The following is a 20,359-nucleotide window of genomic DNA, read 5'->3' as shown; positions in this document are numbered from 1 at the left end:
AGTTTACATTATATAGCCAACAATATATAGTCTCTGACTAATATTTTGATAGTATTATTCAATTGCTAATATTGATGTCTTTATTATTCGTACACAAAAATATATAATTATAGTTCCAGAGACATGTACAAAAATTATTAATGGGAATGTCCACAAAGAAATCCTTATTAAGCACACAAAAGGAAAGACTGACAAGGTCATTAAATTTTTCCTTAACGCAATAAAAATAAAATAAAGAAATCAAGAGAGTATATACATGGAAAATCTGAAGCACTTACCCAAATTAATCTCTGGTTCAATAATGAAATCAACATAAATATAAATTATTTAAAGTAGCAAATAAAAAGCACTCCATACTAAAATATCTGGAACACAGCTCAATGGTATTCAGAAGAAAATGTCTTTATAACTTTTATTAAACAATTACTGAAAGCTTCTGACCACCAAAATGGTGGAGTAAGGATCTTAAGAAATCCGCTTATCCAGAAAATTAATAGAATGTTGTCAAAAATAGTCAAAAATCACCTTTCTTAGAATTCTGGAAATGAAACAAAGGTTTGTGACAATCTGAGGAATAATGATTAGATGTGGGTAAGAGCAATGAGCTCTGCGGCACTACAACTTGACCTAATCCCACCTCTCCCCAGCCTCAAAGTAGGTTTGAAAACCAACACCCTGAAAGCCAATGAAGGGGACAGAATGAATTTGGAGCTCCCCAGATATTCTGTACCCAGATAATCAATGACAGTCATCACCATTTGATCTATTAGTCAGCTCATTGAAAAGCTTCATTCTCAAGATGTATCTTTAATTGGCCTGACTCAGCTGCTCTGTCTGAACAGTCCTGTGTGCAGTTCACTGGTTGAATCGGTGGCAATTGTCCATTGCAGCTGCCTGAGACAGAATTACTAGTTGGAGGTAACAAAGCTGACCAAAGACTTAAAAAGGAAATAAAGAGGAATGAGATGCTCTCAGGAGATTTTGAAAAGCTCTGGTATATTCCTGGAAATGTAATAGGTCACTGTATTAGTCCAGATTCTCAGAGACACTGAACCAATGGGAGATACTGATAGCTATAATATAAGGAATTGGCTCAGGGGATTATGGAGGCTGAAAAGTCCCCTGACCTGCTATCTGCAAGCTAGAGACCCAGGGAAGCAGGTGGTGTAGTCGGAAGCCTGAGACCCAGAGAGCAAATAGTGTAGATTTTAGTTCAACCCTGAAAGCCTGGGAAACCAGACTTGCCCAGGGAAGATCCAGTATTCCAATACAGGGAAATTTAAATCATGCGTATAAATCTTGGGTGAGAAAGATTTTCTTAAGAAAGACAGGAAATCTAGACTCACAAAGGAAGTTGTAAGTATACTTTATTATGTAAATAATAAAACATATATAGCAAAATTGGCAGAAGAGAGATGAGCAAACCAAACTGATCTTCCTTTTTCCATTAGGCAGGCTCTCCAAGAACAGCACCCAAGTATACTGCAGTCTTATTTTTTGGTACTCTTTAGAATTATTACAAATTAACAATGTTTAGATCTGTAACTCTGTGGCAAATGTTTTTCCGCAGTCTTGCTCTTGATTTTTGACATGGCATATTTTATCTTTTGCTATATATGAATTTTTAATTCAATTTGGATTACCTATCAAAAAATAGTGGCAAATCATACTCTTATCTGCAATGCATGAGAGTCCTCAGTGGACTTGCTTTCTCAACAGCATCATATTCTTGGCTTTTAAGGTCTTGTTAATTTGCTCTATACAGTATTATCTATCCCGGTTTTGATTTGCACTTCTTCAAACGTGAGCAAAGCAGTATTTCATACCATCTTTGGCCATTTTGAGTCCCATGCATTCCTTCAAAAATATTTACATAGCACATGGTAGTGGATATAAACATCAGCTCAGAAATTGGAATGCATCCACATGGATTCTACTCTATTCTGTGTGACTCTGGGCAAGTGACATTGGTGTTCTAGGCCTGTGCCTAAATGAAGCAATAAGAGTACCTGTTTCATAAACTTGTGAGGATTCAACAAGGTAGTAGGCACATGCAGCATTAAACAATGCTCTGCCAATAATAGGTGAGCAATTGATGCTAGTTGTTACCATGAACCATGTATGGTTTTAAGAACAGAAGGGAACACTGGGTGTTGAAAACCACCCTCACCCCCAACTCCCAGTCTCAAAAGCCCTTTCAGCTTGTCAGAAGGTCTTTGGAGAATCATCTTGCCTTCCAATGGTGGTGAGCACCCTCTCCCCCACCCCCCAGCTTTGCTGGAAGCAGCCGTCACCTCATAGCCCCATGTTTTCCAAAGCCTGCCCAAGACTTTTAAAACTCAGGGGAATGGTGGTGCATTTGGATCAGAAGACAAGGAATAAAGAAAGTAGAAGAGGTGATTTTTTAAAATTATTTTTATCTTTGGATTGTCTTATTATGATGATCACACACTAATTTTTAATTTCAAAGACACTCAATTATAGATAATTTTAAAATAGAAAAAATAAATATAGATATCTGGTAATAAAATAGAAATACGTTTGGGATAACTAGAATGTGTGTCTATACATACATACATACACACATCAGTTGTCTTGAATGGACCATACTAAATTGTTAACAATTGATATCTTTGGTGGTGGTAGTATTTTGTATTACTTCTTCATAGTTTTATACATTTCAACTTTTCCTAATAATCATAGAAAGCCAATGAAGTTATTTCAGTTTGAAAACAAAAAAGTTTCATTGAAATTGAAGGATAATGAGGCAGAAGGCCCAGGAACTATGACTGGATCTCAAGGCAATTTAAGGGATTTCAAATAAAAGCCAAACCTCAGACACCCAGGGGAGGGCTAGTTCAGGCCAAGAGAATGGCCTTGGTAGTCCTTACTTTTTCACCCATGCTAAGGGACTCTGTTTTGTGTTTTAAAATATTGTAGTAAAATGTCTAACTCATTCGATTTAGTTAGCATGATTGAAGATAACCATGATTTCAGAGTTCCTGTCATGGCCCAGTGGTTAATAAATCTAACTAGTATCCATGAGTATGCAGGTTTGATTCCTGGCCTTGATCAGTGGGTTAAGGATCTGGCGTTGCCGTGAGCTGTGGTGTAGGTTGCAGATGCCACTCAGATCGTGCATTGCTGTGGCTGTGGTGTAGACTGGCAGCTACACCACAATTTGACCCCTAGTCTGGGAAATTCCACATGCTGCAGGTGCAGCCCTAAAATAGCAAAAAAAAAAAAAAATAACCATGACTTCATGTTTTTGCTGTGTTTTTGTTTTTTAAAGTTGACTCTGATGTTATGCTGATTATTATGCGGAAGACAGTTCTTCAAAGGATTTCAATGGGATGCTGCCTCCTGCAAGTTGCCATCAGAGCAGGCCACCAAGGCCACTTCCCAGTGTACTGATAGCCTCAAAGAGGCCTGTCAAGGACACGGGATTTTGGAAAGGGTGGAACATAATCAGAGTTGTACTTGGTAGGAGGAAAAGAAAGAGCAAGGCGGTGATGAACAGGGGAAGAAGGAGAGACTGGAAAAGCTGAGTGTGTTTGGGGGCGGGTGAGAGAGAGAGAGAGATTTAACAAGAAATTTTGCTTTGTGTTGTATAATGTAATTGCCCATCTTTGCATATTCACAAGACACTTGCAGTAAAGAGCTATATTACATTTTCTAAAGACAATTTATTTCATTTTCTTTGAGTGCAACAGTGCAGTAAATCTGGCCATTATTAAGAGAGGATTCTTGAGATGATATTTCAGAGCCTCCCATCAGGAATCGGGGACCTATGGTCCAGTCCCCACAGCCCTTCTAGAATAGAGTAGAGTGTACATTCACCTTGACAACCAGGTTGCTGGTGCAGGGTACAATTAAAACAAGAGTTGTCTGTCTTCTCCATTCTGACTCAAAATAGGGGGAAACTCTTGTAGCTATTAGAAATTAAATTTACAATCTTAGGGACAGGACACCTTGTTGGATAAATATTTCAAATGAAGTTTCTATGTATGTACAAAACTAGTAAAGATGATCATTTTTTCTCTTCAGTGGAGGAGAAAAAATTTTGACTAGAACATCTTCTCAGAAACTATACTCAATATGTTGCAATAACCTGTAAGGGAAAAGAATCTGAAAAATTACATATATAGTGAACAAATTTTATAGAAAATATATAATAAATATATATGAATCACTTTGCTGTACACTTGAAACAAATATAGTATTGTGAATCAACAGTGCTTCAATAAATAAATAACAAAAAAAAAAGAATATCTTCCCTTGAAAAAAATATAGTGAGAGACAGTTGTACTTTCCAAGGTGGAAAATGCTCCAGATTGAGAGCTCAGTCACTTGAAATAATATTGTTCATGAAGTGGGTACAGGCAAGAGGCAGATGTGCATGAGAAGCTGTGTGACCTTGGAAGCCTCCATGAAGCATGGGAGGAGGCAGAACGGAGCCACTGTTGTGTGGTACGAGGCGGTGAGGAAAGAGAATTTTCTGGAAACTTGAGAAGTGTTGTGATGTCCTGTATACCATGAGGTCTCTTTCATTGCTTCTTTTTTTTGTGGGGCAGGGGGATCACACCCACAGCATGTGGATGTTCCTGGTCCAAGGATTGAACCCATGCCACAGCAGTGACAACACTGGATCCTTAACCCACTGCACCTCAAGGGAACTTCTTTCATTGATTTTTTTTTTTTGAGTCCAGGAAAAGACTAATATTACTATATTACTTTTGTGTTTCTTTAGGATTTTGACCTTTAAAAAAATTTTTTAATGTGTTCCTGATAATCAAGACTTCTTTTTCTTTTTTTCTTTTTTTTTCTTTTATTTTTTTTGCTTTTTAGGTCTGCACCTGCAGCATATGGAAGTTCCCAGGCTAGGGGTCTAATCAGAGATGTAGCCCCTGGCCTAGCCACAGCCACAGCAACACAGGAACCAAGCTGCCTCTTCAACCTTCACCACACAGCTATGCCAGAGCCCTTGCCCACTATTCGAGGCCAGGATCAAACCCACCTCCTCATAGATACTAGTCAGATTCATTTCCACTGCACCACAACAGGAATTCCAAGACTTCTTTAATTATGCTGTTTCTAAATACATCAATCAAAACAGAAAGCAACTTGATCAAAGAACTTGGGAAATGGGAGAGACTGAACCAACTTCTTTACTGAATTGAGATCATCTCTGACATTCCAGTTCATGATAATGGGATTCCCACTGACTTTCCAGGCATTTATCCTCTAGGATACCTGCACTCCCAGCCTTCCTCCTGCCACATGTGAGGGCTTGCTCTTCCAGGACCATATAATGGGTATGTTCTTGCTCCACAACCTTTCTTCCATGTGGATTACTTATGTTGTATCTGTATCTGTCTCTGGAGTGAAACAGGCTGCATCATACCCTCTTCCAAATATCTGCATGCTTTGCTCCCTCACGTCTTCCCAAATCACCCTCCACGCCTTCCCCTCCCCCGTTCTTTCTCCATAGAGCCAGTCACTACCTGACATTACAGTCTATCTTTTTTCGCTTAGCTTCTATTTTCTGTCTCCCCAATGCGCAGTAAGCTCCATGAAACTGGAATGTCTTCCCTGTTTTTTTTTCCTTGTTATAGCTCTAGCATCTGGAGCAATGCCCTCAGTAAATAATTCTTTACCAAAGAAATAAGGTGAGTTCCTGTAGTGGCTCAGTGGACATGCATCTGATTAATATCCACGAAGTCACAGGTTCAATCCCTGACCTTGCTCAGGGGGTTAAGGATCCTGTGGTGTAGGTTGCAGATGTGGCTCGGATCTGGCCTTCCTGTGGCTGTGGCATAGACCGGCAGCTGTAGCTCCAATTCGATCCCTATCCTGGGAACTTCCATGTGCCTCGTGTTCAGCCCTAAAAAGACAAAAAAAAAAAAAAAAAATCTGGGAAGTCAAGCTGTGTCTTCTTTAACTTTATGTTTTCTCAATAGCTAGCATAAGATCTGGCATAGTGTAGAAACACAATGATTACTTGTTGAATGAATACTAACCCCTCAAAATGTTAGAGGAGGAGGACAGTTAATGCATGATAAGATGTATCTTTTTTAGGGAACAATGGGTTGTATAGAAATAAAGGATACACAGTGAGTGTGAGCTTTTTTAGTGTGATCCCTTGGTTTAAGTCTGGCTCTACCTCTTTCTAGTGGTGTGACCTTAGTCAAATCATCTCCCTTCTGTGTCTCAATTTCCCCATATATAAATTAATATTTACTGTATTAAACTAGTACATAATATAAAGCCCTTATTGTAAGCATTCAGTAAATGTATTATATTTACATTTATATTATATTATTTATATTATAAAAGTTAAATATTATAAGTGTTATATAGTGAAATAATGAGAAATTAAAGAAATCATAACTGAAAATGATAACATGTATTAATAATTTTAATAAACTAACACAAAGTAGAAAAGTTGTATTGCAAGATTATATAGGGAGTTCTCTTGTGGTACAGTGGGTTAAAGCTGGAACATTTCTGGCGTTATCACTACTGTGGCATGGGTTCAATCCCTGGCCTGGGAACTTCCATATGGTAAGGATGCGACAAAGAAAAAACTCTCAAAAATTATAAAATATGAGATTATATATTTATATAATGCATATAAAATGAGTAGCAAGAGTATGCTTCCTCATCTGGATTAAAATACATTAATTTTTATAGTCAATATGGTAAGCCTCTGAATGGCTTTTTCCATAAATGCTTTCTTGAATTTTCTATCTCCCTGTAAAAATCATGTTGTGCCTCTATAATCAGCACAAATATAAGTGCTATAAAAATTGGCTATCTACTAGTTTAAAAAATACAAAAGGAAATAAAATGCATTTTAGATTTCGCTCTGCCCCAACCTGACTGCTTAGGTGGTGTAGACAGGTGGACTCCTAATAGCATTCACAGAGCCTGGATGTAACCAAGGCTTAGCCCATCCCCCAGATCCACACAGCCAGCGCCATTACATTTAGCTACTAGGGTCTAAGGTACTGGGGAATGACTTGCTGATTATATTGTGCAGTCATGTTGCTTTTTCCATGCAGGAACCTCAGTCTTTATCGAAATTCAATTACTTATTTAATTCCCATTTTAACAGTAGAAGTTTACTTTTGAAAAGTCAGGGTTTTCTCCTTTTTTTTTTTTTTTTTTTTTTCCTGCAGCTGTCTTGGCAGCATCTGATTCCAGGCTGAGCAGGAAATATCTTAGTAAGAAATGCAGTGAAACAGTTTTTCTGGTGCTGCTTCCAGCTCTCAAACAGGGACTTTCTCTCCTGAAGTGGTCCCCCCACCTCAATAGTTTGCAGAGAATAGGAGATTGTATGTAATGGGATTCAGTCAAAGAAGTTCTCTAGTCCACTCTCGACTATATTTAGAAAAAAAATAGTTCGTCGTCAGCATAGGTCCTGTCCATGTCTGTGTCCTCAATAAATTAGCAATTTTCAGAAAACTATGCCTATGAGAATGGGAAGAAATAGACCAAGAAGCAGGGAGACTTAGATTGTGCTTACACCACATAATTTTGTAAAGTATGCCTAGACAAGCACATTCCCACCCACTCACCATTAAAAATTAACAATAAAAAGGAAAAGTGGTAGAATCTGAGGCACATTTTGGTTCACTAATCTAAATAATAAGCACCTTAATCTTTCTCCTTATCCTTCACTTTCTTTCTTTCTTTTTTTTTTTTTTTTTTTTTCCTCTTTACCATTCCTTTGTTGTTAAGTGGTAGCAATTGGTGGTATAGTTTATCTAAGATGGTCACACAATTACTCAACCTGTCTATTCTCTACAAAGAAAGTGAAAGTATTGCCTGTTTCTAAACAAAGAAGAGCTAAATGTCTTTGGTTTGAATTGGACAAGATGATGCCAATATTTCCATCTCCAGACTCTGTCTTTACAGATTTTAGACTTGAGTTATCTGTTAGAAGTCATGAAGCAACTCAGCAGGTCTAAGGACTGTGATTAGGAAAAGGCATGACCTGGTGGAAGCAACACTGGCCACTCAATTCACTGAACTTGTACCTAAATCTTAGCCTAGGCATTTATGAGCCATATGATATGAGACAATTTTTTAACCTTTCTACGTCTCAATAGGAGCCATAGAATTGATGTAAGGGTTGGAGATAAGGTAGGAAATCATGTGGCATAATAGATGCTGTATTATTCACCTGTATCATTATGTTAGGCATACCTCTCTTACTTATAGATAAAGTAAAAATCAAAGTTGCTCTAAAGAAAAGCAATGTAAAACCAAATCTAAACTGTTGTGGATACAAGGTAATAACCATGGTTATGTATCTGATGCTCAGTTTTGTTTTTAATAGGATGACAGAAAACATTACATTTGAGTGACTGTATCTCAAATGTTAGACATCAAAGCTAGATCAGAGTTTCTCTAAGTGTGGATTGAGATCCATTTACATAAGAATCTTTTGAGAACCTTGCTAAAATGCAGATCTCTAGACCTATCTGAGACTTGCTGGAGAGTAAGTCATGTGATTTCTATGCCCATGATAGTTTAAAAACCACCAATTTTGTGATGCCAATTGTAAAAAATGTTTCGAACCCCAGTTAATTAGTGCATTATTTCAAAGATAATCCAATTTTGTCTAATAGAGTATCATAATGTACTGTTACTGATGCTGGTACTATAGTTACATTACTTACATTATGATATAATGTAACATTTCATTTCTGATATAACTCATTGGAAGGTAAGTCATAGAATAATGTTCTACTTTCAACTTGGTGCCTAAGCCAGTTCTACTGCTCACCAGCTATGAGTTTTGGGGAAAGACCTTTAACCTCTTATTAAGTTCTAGTTTTCTATTTATCTCACAGTTCCTTCCTCATAGGATTGTTAAAAGGATTGAATGAAGTAACACATCAGATAAGCCTTAGGCTGTAAAAGTTTTGTGTTATTATCAAAAGAATGAATACTTCATGAAAATTATGTTAACTCAGAAAGATTCTTTGGTGGAGATTCGATTAGCATCTTTGCAATTTTTTTTTTTAACTTGTGAGGAAAGGCAATCTGGATGGTTTTCTTTTCCTACTACTTTTGGACTGAAGGATGTATTTATCCAAGTGCTGGGAATGCAGGCAGCAGAGAACCCTTAGCCATCTGCCTCTATAGGGAGTGCCTTGGCCAAGACGACTTTCTTTTTCCAGAAAGGCCCACTTTCAATGATGGATCATTGTGGGAGTACATAGGCCCAGGCCCCTTAGCAGACTTAGGACAACACTGAAGGGCCACACCATCTCCAGAACTTCCTGTTGATTCTGAGGTCTTGATTGAGATAGTCTCACAGGTTCCCTTATCCCTCTCCCCAGTTCTGCTGCCTTTTATTCCCTCCTCCAGAGAGTGCTCTCAGGAACCATTTATAACATACTTCTGCGTGAATGTCTCTGCTCTCCAGGGAGCCTGACCTGAGATAGGTAGGCTTATGAAAACAGCAGTTCCAAAGTGCTATACACATTTAAGGTACCTAATCATTATAACACCACATTAATAATCGAATAGTCCTTAGCATGTACTTATATTAATCCCCTAATGCTTTTAGTTATGACACTATAACAGGAAGCATATAAAAAAAAATCCAGCATAACAGGGAGTGCTGGAGGAACACAGGTGAGGAATCAAGAAAATGAGGTTCATGTTGTTGCTCTCCAATCACAAGTCATCTTGAACAGGCTCTACCATCATTCCATTCCTCACTTCTAAAATGAGAGCCATCAGAGTTCCTACTGTGGCACAGCAGAAACAAAACTAACTAGTAATAATGAGATTGCAGGTTCAATCCCTGGCCTCACTCAGTGGGTGAAGGATCTGGTGTTGCCATGAGCTGTGGTGTAGGTTGCAGAGGTGGCTCAGATCCTGTGTGGATGGGGTATAGGCTGGCAGCTGAAGCTCCAATTCTATCCCTAGCCCTAACCCTCCATATGCTGCGGGTGTGGCCCTAAAAAGCAAAACAATAAATAAATAAATAAATTTTTAAAATAAAATGGGTACTATCTACCTCTCAAGCTATCGTGAGTTCTAATGTATTGATGAATATACATGTTACTTATCCAGCTTTGAAGAAATGAACTGAGCTATAAAAAGGGCCACCGCTTTGACTGTAAAGTTATTCCTTGTTGAAAATGCCAAATTCAAGGGTGAAGAGGACTGAAAGCCACCCTGAGGGCTCTAACAGAGGGATGTCTATGAAGGGGAAGGGACTCATTTTATAACTAGTCTATCCAAAGGAATATCTTTTTGCAAGGTACATCTTCATCCATGACCTCAAATTCAGTAGAAAGAGCAGCCAAATGAGTCATATTTTTAAATATCTGGGGGCCTAGATTCACCAAGCAATCACATGTAATCATATACTCTATGGGATAAGTAATCATATACTCTATAGGACAGAAATATCAATTTATTTTATAAATGAAGAACTGAAAGGCTCATGGATTTGCCCAAATTCTCATAGCTTCTTAGTAGCAGAGATGGGACTAAAACCTACATTTTTTGGTTTTCAATTTCAGTGTTTTAAAATTGCATATTGATACAGATATAGTTATGACTATGCGTATTTCTAAATCTGAGAAGATTATATTTCAATATGTAAGAGACGTTTGTTTAATAAATATTTACAAATTCCTTCCTATGGACAAAGCCCTGGAAGATGATGAGAGTAGAGAAAAAAGGCACAATTTCTGTTGTTCAGGAACTCCTGAACTGAAGGAAGAGGGAGATAAGGAAACCACACTTACACCTTGTCTGGTAAGAACTGCGATAAAGTGTGTAAGGACAATCAAAGAAAATGCTTATCAGCTTGAGTTCATCCAGGAAATAGTGATATGCTTCTGGTTTGAAGAATGAAATGGTGAAAGCTACATGGACAAAGACTTGAATTAGCAAAACTGCAAATAATTCGGCATAAGTAAGGAGTGCATAGATATGGTTAAAATGGCGGGAGGCCAGGCTGAAGATTTGATCAGGTACTAAAGCTCTAAAAACAATGTAGTTTGTACTTTATCTTGAAGACAGCACCTGCCAATGAAGGAATATTAGCAAGATGGTATTTGAGTTTTAGAAAGATCGCTATGAACAATGGACCTGGATCAGAGACACTGAAGTTCAAAAGACCAAGTAAGAAAATTGAAGCAAAAATCTAGATGACCTGTTCATTTATATTGACACTGATTTCTCCTTCCCATGAGGATGAATTAATTTTAATTTTGAAGCAATGGCGTAGAGAAAATTTTACTTTGAAAAGAAGAAATGACTATGACAAATGTTTAGTTTCAGTAGCCTTCAAGACCACACCTATGGAACATGAGATCACAGAAGTCTTAGAAATGAAGACAAATGCATAATTTTTTCTCTGAAATGTTACATACACACACACACACACACACACACACACGCCATGCAATGGCATTTCCTTACCTGTGAGGTATAGAATATAAACACAGTAGAGATCTGTCTTCTCCCTTTCTGTGCAGCTCTCCATCAACTATCAGAGGTGTATCCTGCTCAGGATCCACTTTTCACATACTGTATTTCACCTGAACATTCGTGGTGTGAGCATCTCTATGACACAAGAACAAAATGGGAAAAGATTCAGTAGCATTTATCAAGCACTTCAAGCTTTCCACTACTAGGCAATTTAATACATTTTATTTCAGTGAATCCTTTCAAAAGTTCATATAACATAATGAAAAAGCTGGGACTCAGCATGATACCATTTGCCCAAGAAAAGAGACCCATTCCACGCAAAACTGAACCAGTCCCAACATGCAGGTCCACAGGATGTCTTAAGGCTTATATCTGAGTAGATATCATCCCTGGAGTTACATAATTTCCTGTCAAATGAACATAGACTGTCCAATCAGAAGAACCTGTAATGTGCCTCAATATGATCAGCAAGAGCAATTTGCCTTCTTTCTAGATCAGCATAAGGATGTGAAGCGTACAGGTTCTGAAGTTAGACATACCCGGGATCAGATCTCAGGTTTGAAACTTGCTTCCTGGGTGACCTTAGGCAAATTACATAATCTTTCTAAGCCTCAACTTTCTCATCTATAAACTGGCATGATCATAGTGAGCTCCTTACGAGGGACTATTTGGAGGAGTTAATGTGTGAGGGACCTAAAACACTAAGGAAACTATCTGGCACATGGTAACTGCTTACGTACGTGACCTAATAAGTGTTACCTTTTTAATAACTTTCCATTTTACTGATTCTGCCATAAAAGAATCAGCTCATTTGGGGTGTGAATTTACATCAAGATTAATGGGATTTTCCACAGTTAGCTGAAATTTTTATGTCTGTGAGAAAAATCACTTGGAAGTAACAAACTTTGTCTCCAATGTCTTTTCTCTCCTGTTTCTGTAGGGAGGAACTGATGGGCTTTTTGCTGCTCAATTTATTTGGACTCCATAATCCTTTTTTATTGCTTTGCTTTGCTCAATAAACCTGAGGGATTTTGTTCACATTTCCACTACAGAGTGTGTGGTGCTCCGACGATGGAAAATAAGACCTGAGTTAGAATGTAACAGGGCCATAGCTGTAGAGACACCCTTTAATCTTCCTAGGCCTCAGTTTCCTCTTAGGTTAAAATGAGTTCTAGCCTACATATCTCACCACTATTATGAGGACCAAAAGATAGAGTAGCAGTCGTGGAGTACCTTATAAAGCTTAAAGTTCTGTAAAAATGAAATCTACTTTCATTATTTTATTGCTGTTATATAATAAGGAAGAAACTATAGATAAAATGATCACCCACCTGTTCTAATAGTTTGCTCCTGTGGAATGGAATTACTTAAAGAGCATGTTTAGTTTGAAAGTAACATTCCTTTAGAAAGAGCAAGAGAATGATTTATTTAGAATCTGTGGCTGTTTTGTTAAACTTCATTGGAAAGAGAAAGAAGCAGAGGGTTGGCAATGATGAATATTGGGGACATTAATGAGGAAAAATCCACACCCACCTGCTTTGGTTAAGCTTGTACATATTTAATTATAGAATCTGAAGAAGGAGCATCAGTATTGAGGTGAGGATGTGTTTTAAGAGACCAACTCTTTTCTATAACTATCATGAAAACAAAAACAGGATTGCAGAGAAATTGCTCTGACTCAGAGGATTAAGAACACAACATAATATCCATGAGGATGCAAGTTTGATCCCTGGCCTTGCTTAATGGGTTAAGGATCTGGTGCTACAATTAAAGAAAAAAAAAAAAAACAGGCAAAAAGAAAAGAAAAGGAGAAAAGAAAGAAAAAGAAGAGAAATAAAGGCTTTAGAAAGCAAATGAGAATGAGACCTGGAGCAAAAATAACTCGCCTTCTCTGACATGTGATATTCTCATTCCCCACCCTTAGTCCCTTAACACTTGGTCACCTTGTGCTCTTGGATAAAATAATCTCTCTGAGCCTTGTTCAGTTGTGTATTGGGAAATGCTTTAAACATATTTGTGTATAGATTTTACTTATATATGTGTAGCATGCATTTTCTAAGTAATAGTAAACATCACACTCTTTACCATAGATTACCTAGAGCCAGTTGCTTATCATAGAATACTTTTATTGATTTTTGCCAAATCCTCATACCCATAGCCAACCTGTTGTTGCTCTTGACTAATGAATATAGTTCTGAAATGAATGTTGGTTGATGTTAAGTTTGTTTACAAGTAAGATGAAAGCAGAACAACAAAGGCATGGAAGAATTTCATTTGTTCACCAGTAACCCAAGTGACCTTGTTGCAGATTCAAATAATGATAGTTTTTGAGCACCAATAGGATAGTTTCTTAATTTATGTGCTAGTCCTATTCTGGTGGCTGTGAACACAATATTTTAGATTTAAACAGAATCATAAATATTTTCTCCATATATTTATTAGGTCTAGACAAACAACAATATAAGAAGTTATGCTATTGTTTGTAGCATTTGATGATTCTTGTGATGTAAATATTTCCATCATGGTCAATTTCAAGCAACCGATGACCCCACTGTATATGAAGGTGGCAAGAGATGCACATAATCATACCAATCTATAGTCTTTGGAGCATGCACTTACAATAGTTATATATAATCTTAAAAGCATGAATATTGGTAAAATGTAGAAAGATAGGAATTGATGATTTGTGAGTATTGCCTTTTTAATTATGATTCATTTAATAGTAAGCTTATATTCTTTTAAAAATAATAGCTGTAAATATCAGTTGTCTTACAAAATTCCTAAAAATTAAAAATCCACCATCATGAACTAATGAAAGTTGACTCCAATATGGGAGTCCTTAGTAGTCCTTTCTGTGTAAAGAGGATGCTCATATAAGATTTTGTATAGGAATTCCTGTCATGGCTCAGTGGGAAACAAATCCGACTAGTGTCTATGAGGATGCGGACTCAGTCCCTGGCTTTGTTCAGTGGGTTAAGGATCTGGCATTGCCATGGCTGTGGTGTAGGTCACGGACACAGCTCAGATCCTGCATTGCTCTGGCTATGGTAATAGGCTGGTGCAGCTGTAGCTCCAATTAGACCCCCACCCTAGAAACTTCCATATGCTGTGAGTGTGGCCCTAAAAAAGCAAAAAAAAAAAAAAAAAAAAAAAAAAGAAGAAGAAGAAGAAGAAATACTTTGTGTGTATATATACATTTTTTTCTTTCAGTGATTGCTGAGAACATGAGCCTTCAAATGAGCAAAGTCATTTAATCACAAGGCAAGAAAGAGGGCTTCATGTGAGCTAAATGTCTGATGAATGGATAAAGATCACATCACTATCCATTCATCAGACATGTAGATATAGATAGAGACATATATATAGATGATATATATGATAGGATATTACTCAGTCACAAAAAAAAATGAAGTAATGTCATTTGGGGCAACATGGATGGAACTAGAGATTATCATATTAAGTAAAATATGTCAGACGGAAAGGCAGATATCATATGACACCACTTATATGTGGAATCTAAAAATGGGGGGCACAAATGAACATATTTACAAAAGACAAATACATCCACTGACACAGGAAACAAACTCGAAGTTATCAAAGGGAAAAATAGGGGGAGGGATAAATTAGGACGTTGGGATTAACATGTACACACTATTTTATGTACAATAGGTAAACAACAAGGACCCACTGTATAGCACAGGGAGCTATACTCAATATCTTGTAATGACGTATAGTTAAAAAGAACCTCTGAATATATATATATTATATTTTATATATAATATATATTATGTTATATATATGTATAACTGAGTCATTTTGCTGTATACTTGAAACTAAGACAACATTGTAAATTAACTATATGTCCATTTAAAAAAAGATTTTGAGAATGTATGCAAAGCATTTGATATACTGTGTCTAGTTTTTAAATGTGATTTTTAAAATTAATTCAGGACTCTTTGCTCTGGTCCATTTTGCATCTTAATGAGGAAGCATCAACAGACCCCTTGTGAACTTATCTCTCTAAGAGATGCCTAGCTGCATCCAAAAGCCACATACCAAAACTGATTCTGGAGTGATGGAATATAAATATCAGACATCATATTAGAGCTTGATTCTAATACAAAGTGATAGATTATTACACAATTAATAAATCTACTTTTCTTGTCTCTGGAATACACATTTCTCTAGCCATTAGAAGTCTCTTTCTTGGAGTTCCGGTCGTGGCGCAGTGGTTAACGAATCCGACTAGGAACCATGAGGTTGCGGGTTCAGCCCCTGCCTTTGTTCAGTGGGTTAACGATCCGGCATTGCCGTCAGCTGTGGTGTAGGTTGCAGACGCGGCTCGGATCCCATGTTGCTGTGGCTCTGGCGTAGGCCGGTGGCTACAGCTCCGATTTGACCCCTAGCCTGGGAACCTCCATATGCCGCTGGAGCGGCCCAAGAAATGGCAAAAAAACAAAAAAACAAAAAAAAAGAAGTCTCTCTCTTTAGTTGGTGGAATGTAAATTGGTGCAACCACTGTGGAAAACAGTATGGAGATTCCTCAAAACACTAAAAATATAATTACCATTTGATCCAGCCCACTCCTGGGCATCTATCCAAAGAAAACCATGACTCAAAAAGATACATGTACTCCAGCGTTCACTGCAATGCTATATGCAACAGCCAAGACATGGAAGCAACCTAAATGTCCATCAACAGAGGATTGGATAAAGAAGATGTGGTATATATACACAATGGAGTAATATTCAGCCATAAAAAGGAATGAAATAATGGCATTTGCAGCAACATGGATGGACCTGGAATTTATCGTGCTAAGTGTAGTTAGTCAGACAGTGACTAACTTCATATGCTATCACTTATATGTGGAATCTAAGAAAAGGATGTAGTGAACTTTTTTGCAGAACAGAAACTGACTCATGGACTTTGAAAAACTTATGGTTTCCAAGAGAGATGGTTTGAGGGGTAGGGGCTGGGCTGGGGGTTTGGGAGGGAAAAACCTATAAGATTGGGTTGTGATGGTCGTTTTACAACTATAAATGTAATTTTTTAAAAAATGATTTACATTTCAAATTTAAAAGTCTCTCTCTTTAAAGATTAATCTCAAAACATATGCTTTTTATCCCCTTTTGCCTCATCTCACTGTTCCCATTAGCAACAATTTTTCTAAACTGCAACTCTCGTTATGCCTTTCTTCCTTGCTGCAGACGAGGTCTTTATTCTTCTTATTCTGAAGCTTTAATATTTGAAATTATTCTCATATATTTAAAAAGGACAGCCACATGGTTGATTGTTTTAAAATTCAAACAAATAAGTTAATTTTATTTTTTTTTTACCTTTTCTTGAGGGCAGTGGGGATGTAATGGATAAATGTATAATGACCCACATAAAATTTGACAAGCAGATATTTTATAATATTGCCTGTGGAAGTCCAAATAGCAGATGCTCTTTATCATGACAATCCAGTCCAATTCCCCAACCAAAGGAGAAGAGCACGGCACATTTGAGGACCAGCTGCAGGGACCTGACTCTGTCTCACTGCCAACAGCAAAGCTGAAAAGCAGGATCCCAACCTGAAATAGAGACTGGGGCTTTGTGTGCTCAACAGATAGAGATTTTAATGAGAGATGCTATTAGGACATCTTCTGTCTGTCTCCCATATGTTCAGTTGAAAAGCTGGAGAATATGTCTGCATAAATTTGATGTGCCAAGTGGCTAAAATCACTACTCCACTTGTGTAGGGGTGGTCACTTCTCTCAGTCAGTTTCTGGCTAGAAGGGCTTGGGAAAGTCAGAGCTATTTGCTGCTGGTCTGATGGGACATTTTCCAATAGAGGTCAAAAGACTAGACCAGAGGAAACTTTCCTTAGATTTAGTGTATTTTCAAATTGGAACAAACCAGGTTTAGTGCAGCTGAGCCTAACCTCAGGAATAAGAGCTTGATCTTTTATTCACCAGTGCGATATAAAAGGTACAGTGTGGAGTTCCCGTCGTGGCGCAGTGGTTAACGAATCCGACTAGGAACCATGAGGTTGCGGGTTCGATCCCTGCCCTTGGTCAGTGGGTTAACGATCCGGCTTTGCCGTGAGCTGTGGTGTAGGTTGCAGACGCGGCTCGGATCCCGCGTTGCTGTGGCTCTGGCGTAGGCCGGCGGCTACAGCTCCGATTGGACCCCTAGCCTGGGAACCTCCATATGCCGCGGGAGCGGCCCAAGAAATAGCAACAACAACAACAACAACAACAACAAAGACAAAAAAAAAAAAAAAAAGGTACAGTGTGCCAACCTGATACCTGATTAACAAGTAGAGACAAGATTTTACAGATCTGTGCAGTAAAAGGCATGGATCTAGAAGCAATTACTAAATCCAAAGGAAGTGTGAGCAGAATCATGATGGGAATGCCACTTGTTAGGTGACATGGCATGAAACTAATGGAGTAAGGATACAGAGGGGAATGGAACCCTATTGATTTCAGTAGAATATATCCTACTTTAAAATGATGGGAGTTTTCCAATTTGAGCCTTGAACCCTAGAGCCATGCTTGAGATTAGCAATCAGGAAATAACAGTTGAATTAGGTACAACAGGGCATTCCTGTTTCTCTTCCCAATTATAATTTGCAATTCAGAGCTCACAGAGTTACTTCATGTACCCGGCTGGCTCTTTGGATAGTACCGCAGCCTGCAAAGAAAGCACGGTGGATCCATGCCTATTTCAGAAGCCAGGCTCAGGGACTACAGTACAGGACCAGCCTACAAAGGCCCAGACTTTTCCAAGATGTGCCACATCAGTCAACAGTTGTCCAAGAAATTCCCAGTCTCTGTTCTGTTTCTAGGGAGGACCTGTTCCCCTCTTTTTCCATGCCTGTTGCCTCTCACCATGGACCATACTTCATCTCTAATTTCCTATTCAGGCTCCTGGGCCTGCATGCATCTCTTGTCCAGCTTAGTGCCCCTTCAATAGGATTTGATGAGGTTCCTAAGCCCTTGAAGCCCCTAAATTTCATGAACGTTCCTTCTCAGTTCATCTTGCTTCCATGCCACCTCTGGAAATTTGAAATTTGAAATTTGAAAGCACATTGCTATCCTCCACCCCATCCCCTTGGTTACATGTCTTACAACAATCATTTTTTATAAGGAAATTGCTCCTTGGACGAGTGTTAGCCAGGCTGAGTGGCAGCCCTGGAATCACATAGAAGTGGAAAGAGAACAGTCTAAGGGTAGTTCTTAAGGAGCAAATTAACTAACCTCATGGAGTCTCAGTTTCCTCTCCCTAGAAAATGGCAATGGTGAGAGTTCTCTGATGGCCTAGTGGGTTGAGGCTCCTGTGTTCTCACCGCTGTGGCTCTGGTTGATGCTGTGCGGCGTAGGTTCAATCCCTGGCCCAGGAATTCCCACATACTGCCTGTGTGGCAAAAAAAGAAAAAAAAAATACAAAAAAAAAAAAAAACAAACAAGAGAGAAACTGAAATAAACATTGCAACTCTCATTTAAAAAAAAAAAGAAAAGAAAGAAAATGGCAATGGTACAATAGAGTTATTTTCTTCTTCAATTAAACTGGAATATTATCCAGAATTTAAGTCTTTTCATATATCACAAGGAACAGATTGGTTTAAAGCTCTGACAGCCCACCTACACAGGCTCTCCAAAGTACCTTCGCAGAACTCTGGGGTTCTCACTGTGAAAAACACAGAGCTGGATGGTCCCTAAATTTCCTGCATTGTGAATGTCCATGATTTCTCGGAGATCACATCAGTAGGTGCTAAGACTCCAGCTGAGACTTTGGATGCCCCCTGCCAGCACCTCTCCTTTATCCCAGACTGCCTCCAGCCCTGATCCCTCTCTCACTGAGCTTGGGCAGTAGGCTCAGTTAAGGCCAAGTTTATACTTTCAGGAGACACGTGACAAAACCACCCCACCTTTCTTGGGTTTGGGGGCAACAACCAAGCTTTGGGCTCCCAGTCCCAATTTACAAGTGGAAAGTCAGAGTTAGTCATTTGGGGGCACCTCACAAAGCACTGCTGGCCTTGCTTTTTCTATACTTGCTCATCTGAAAAGTTTTGCTCACCTCTCCATCTTTCAGGCCCTCATGTTTGCCTTGTTCTGGCCGCTATGGCCTTCCTTCACTTCCTAAAGCTAAAACACCCTTGTATTACAAGGCTGTTGCATATTCTGTTCCTTCTGCATGGAGCACCCTTCCCCTGAGCTGGCTTTTTGCCAAATTAACTTCTACTCCAACATTCCAGCATCAGCTCTATCATCCCTTTCCAGGAAAGACCTCTCTGACCGTTTTGTCCACATGGAACCAGCCTGTTGTTCATGCCAGTCTTCAAATACAGCACTCATCTCTTTGCCAAATGCAGTTTTACAGTTTTCAAGCATAACTTAGCAAACATCAGCCTGATTATTTGATAGTCAGCTTTCCCTCTAGACTAGGGGTTAGAAAACTACAGCTTGAAGTCCAAATCCAGTCCCTTGAATATTTTTGTAAAGTTTTCCCAGAACACAGACAAGCTTATTCTTTTGAATATTGCCCAGAGCTGCCTGTGCACTATAACAGCAGAGTTAAGTAGTTGCAATAGAGACTTTATGGTCCCTGATGCCTAAAATAACTGTCCCTTTACAGGGAAAGTTTGCCAACCATACTCAAGAATGTAAGTGCCAAAAAAAAGGGTCCATTTTGCCATCATTTTCTTCTCCTGTAGTTCACACAGTTCCTGCATATATAGGTTTAATGAATAAATAAGTGAGAAAATCCACAAACATCATTAGTTATATGTGTATAATGTAGTCAGAATTACATAGTCAAAAATTGTATTAACATCATAAGAAAAACTTGGGGGGTTTTTTTGGCCACACCCATGGCACACAGAAGTTCCTGGGTCATGGATCAAACC

At 38.4% G+C, this 20,359-nt stretch overlaps 1 protein-coding gene across 5 annotated transcripts in view; it reads left to right on the top strand.

Annotated features, from left to right (window-relative positions):
* The window catches only part of LOC106504493 (uncharacterized), a 759,489-nt gene that overhangs the window by 619,029 nt on the left and 120,101 nt on the right, over positions 1 to 20,359 (top strand). The gene's annotated exons all lie outside the window — the stretch shown is intronic.

This window comes from Sus scrofa, chromosome 7, assembly GCF_054392235.1.
Source record: "Sus scrofa isolate SSC_HxYL_T2T_F1_AM1 chromosome 7, Sscrofa_HxYL_maternal_Yorkshire_Landrace_v2.0, whole genome shotgun sequence".
Classification (NCBI taxonomy): domain Eukaryota; kingdom Metazoa; phylum Chordata; class Mammalia; order Artiodactyla; family Suidae; genus Sus; species Sus scrofa.
This window is presented reverse-complemented; position numbering and strand designations above follow the sequence as displayed.